This window comes from Pyxicephalus adspersus, chromosome Z, assembly GCF_032062135.1.
Source record: "Pyxicephalus adspersus chromosome Z, UCB_Pads_2.0, whole genome shotgun sequence".
In the NCBI taxonomy this organism is placed as follows: domain Eukaryota; kingdom Metazoa; phylum Chordata; class Amphibia; order Anura; family Pyxicephalidae; genus Pyxicephalus; species Pyxicephalus adspersus.
In genome coordinates, this window is record NC_092871.1 from 44,462,215 (window position 1) to 44,466,205 (window position 3,991).

Genomic DNA, 3,991 nt, shown 5'->3' on the forward strand with positions numbered 1-3,991 from the left:
CTGTTCCACTGCGGCACTTCATCCTGTTTAGCTCAAATTTACTTACCTGCCAGTCAAGTATAAATAATTGAAGGAACACACACAAATTTTTTTCAAATTAAATACATTGTAATACAATTACAAAATACATTGTAAAAATGTATAAAATGAAAAGATATAAATATTTATTTTTTTGCTAAATTTATTTATTTTTACATTTTTGGAATGCCCGCAGCTCACTTCTCGCCTCGGGAACTGTCTTGGCCACTTCGGTGCTACATCACCTCCATTTTCTCCTAAATTTCCTTTCTTCTTTATCTATCAAAACCTGTGTAGGAATAAAAAAGAATATTAGGTACACATATATTGTGAGGCCGACACATGGATATGAGACATTTCACATAAACAAGATATGAATGCTTACCAACACTTTTTGCCACCGGCCCTGACGTGCCTGTCTCAGGACTTTCTGGCTCTCCCTCTGATACTGTAATAAGAGCCAAAAAAAAATATTAAAAATTTCATCGACACATCAATTATATGCAACCTACCTCTCTGAAAGTTGGGTACATACGTGGCTCAATTTCCACCACAGACTGGAATACCTCCTCTTCTGCTGTAAACCAGTATCAACTCTGCAAAATAAAAAAAAAATACATATTTACACTATATGTAAATTAATCTACGTGTGTCATATTTATTATATCCTATTAATGTATTTATTGGTTCCAGCGGAGTTCTTTAGCCTGTTCCACTGTGGCACTTCATCCTGTTTCTTCCAGCGGAGTTCTTCATCCTTTTCCACTGCGGCACTTCATCCTGTTTCTTCCAGCGGAGTTCTTCATCCTGTTCCACTGCTGCACTTTATCCTGTTTAGTTCAAAGTTACTTACCTGTCAGTCAAGTATAATTATTTCAACACACACCAATTCTTTACCCAAAAATTATCAGAGTGTAAAAAATTTTGCAAATAAAAAAAAAATATTAACCTTTTTTACAATTTTTTTTTGATTATCCTTTTCAATGCCCGCAGCTCGCTTCTTGCCTCGCGCTTCGTCTGGCCCACCTCTTTCCATCGCTGCTCCAATGCCTCCAGTTTGGACAGGATTTCTTCCTTTGTAGAAACTGTGTGTCGTTATCTGTATGTACAGGATCGGTGCTATACGATCGTTCGTAGATATCGTGCAGGATCGTTCGTCGTTCGTTTACCAACGATAATTATTGGAAGTGTGTACGTAGCTTTAGCCTTCTATACTCCCCTGTCCAGAGGCCCCTTCAAACCCTCCTCCTTCCTCCGGCCTCCTTACTTGAACTTTTAACCCCCAACGCTCAGCCTCCTCTACTCCTCCTGTCATGAGGCCCTTCGCCCATCTTATTGCTTCAGGCCTGCTTTATTAGAACCAAAGTCTCAGAAAGTATATATAAGAGAAAACAATATACATAAATAAACAAAAATCTGTCTGTCTCTCATTCCCACTTTCTTTTGTCTCTGATTTATATCACTACAGCAGGTGCACACTAGAATAAAAGGAAAGCTCAGTGTGCATTTTATATTAGATATATGAAGGAACCAATCTGGTTACTAGAGGTAGTGAGACAAGACTTCCATTATAGTTCATACAATGGAAATGTAAAACTTCTTTACAAACAAATGCAATATACAGGGCTCTAGCAGCCTTTTGTTGCCTCTGGATGGTTTCTGTATTAGCTATTTCCAAGACAATACTTTGCCAAGGTCTCTCTGCTAGAAGATTGCCAGTCTGGTTGCTAGTCACTAGAGATAATCCTGGGAATGCTCTTCAGACACATTTAGAAGCAGTGGCATGGTTCCATTGCTCATGGCTTTTTTAAGCTGCACTGACTAGTTGTGAGTCCACCATAGGGGCAGTTTCTTTCCTCTAAATTGTTCAGCAATGGTATTTGACACTTGCCACTCATATATCCATGTCTTCTAGACTTTTTTCTCTTTCTTACAGGGGTTTGTCATAGAGGTTGTAAGCTTTTTGCTGCCCTCTCTTATATGGTGTATGATTGATCAAAGTGTGTTAAATGAGTAAATTGTCACAGCTAAGGGGGATTATGTAAGGAGGACAGTTTTATACAAATTTTACCTACTGGAGTTATCTTTTGAAGGGTGTTTATTTACAGTAAAAGATTCCTTTTACATATATTGCCAGCTTGCACTAAAGCCACTTTTCCTTTACTCTTCCCTTTACAGACCTTTGTTTTATTGGTCAAAATATGTAGGACAAATATGTTTTTAAAATGGACCTAAACTAAAATTTTTTAGAGGGTAGACAACCCTTTTATATAAAGTTAAAATATTATTTTTTTTAAATAAAAGGGTGAAGCACCTCCCCTTTCTTTCTTGATTGCCACTGCAATATGCAGTGCCTCCCACATTTCCTAAGAAACGTATTCCAGGATGCTCCATCTCACGCATGTGCAAAAGGGGCATTTCCCTACATTGAGGGGAAAGAGATGCCGATCTCACGCATGTGCAGTTAGATAGGCACTCATTTTTTTCCCTTTACAGCAGGCTACATCACTCGATCTCACCCCTGCGCAGTGGGAGATCAGGTGATGTAGCCAGAAGAAGGAAGAAGTCGGGAGGATGGCAGTATCTGGCGCTTTCTCTGGGGTGGGGAGAATTCCAGGATGGAATGTGACCCAATTGAGAACCTCTCCAGTGCAATTGAGGGATATGTGGAATTAAAGGTAAGTGTGATTTTTTTTATTTTCAGTTCTGCTTTAATGATGCCATATACGCAGATCATATACTTAAAAAAACATAAACAAACTGGAACAATGAAAGGCAATACAGGTCCTTGCATATGTGGTCTAAATGTGCTTAGAGCAAGCAAAACACATGCCTTGATGTTAGATGGGTGCTTATAAGGCAGGGCTGTCTAACTCCAGTCCTTGAGGGTCACAAACCAGTCAGGTTCTCCATATATTTTCTTTTTTTTTTAAACTTTAATATTATTATTATTATTATTATTTTTTTTTAAACTGTTTTTAATAATTTTCATTTGTACATATACAACCAAACATCTTTAACCAGTAGGAAAACCAAACATACAAGGGGAAGGAGGGGGGGACACTCATAACGTTTTAGTCAACAAAAAACAATCACATAATCAGCCAGGTATATTTGTGATATATCACGTGGTATATCAGCCAGGTATATTTGTGATGTACCATGTGGAGTATTGGAACAGTTTGAGAATCGATTTACTTTCCGAGTACGTAAAGTATAAAGTGGTACCACTGTTGCCAAAAGCGAGTTATGGAGTCATCGCCTTGTAGTTGAGCATCCAACATCTCTCTGTGAATCAAGACTTTTAGGGAAGAGAGGACTTGTTCCAATGTGGGTGGAAGAGGTTGTATCCAATTGTGCATAATTGCACGCCTGGCTGCTAAAAGGCAAATATTAGTCCATGTCCGTATAGGGCCTACATTGCGTGGTATAGTGTCCATGGCTTTACCATCCCAGGAACCAAACAGCAGCAGGGAGGGAGTATTTGGGATTGGATGACCAGTAAAATTGGATATTAATGTAAGTATTTGATGCAAGAAGCAGGTAATATTTGGACAGAACCATAAGCGGTGTGATAAAGAGGCATTATTACAATTGCATTTAGGACATTGAAAATGCCATTGCTTGGGTTGCGGGGTAGATGTTGAAGGCCTAACCACTTTAAAGGCCCTATGTAGTAGCATAAATTGGGATTCCCTCCATACCTCATTATTTATACTCCTCCTAACCGTTAGGTAACCCTGTATAGCACTATCCACTATGTCTGGATCTGGAAAATCCTTTTGCCACATTTTCACATTGGAAACTGATAAGGGTTTTATATTATTAGGCAGCATGTATGCGTGTATATTAGAGATATTTGGAGGAGACAGTGACAAGAGCTTGTCAAAGCCATTAGGGCGAAACAGCTCTGCATTGTGTAGCACCAAAGATTTAAGATAGGACATAGCCTGGTTGTAGTACAATGGATGAA

The 3,991-nt window shown here is 38.8% G+C and overlaps 1 long non-coding RNA gene across 1 annotated transcript; it reads right to left on the bottom strand.

The window, feature by feature from the left end:
- Positions 1–180: 180 nt before the first annotated feature.
- Positions 181–1,078, bottom strand: LOC140343634 (uncharacterized). Its single transcript, XR_011923385.1, has 3 exons — positions 968–1,078; positions 404–614; positions 181–307 (listed from the first exon to the last, which is right to left on the bottom strand). It is a non-coding gene; the product is annotated as an uncharacterized lncRNA (long non-coding RNA).
- Positions 1,079–3,991: the final 2,913 nt, after the last annotated feature.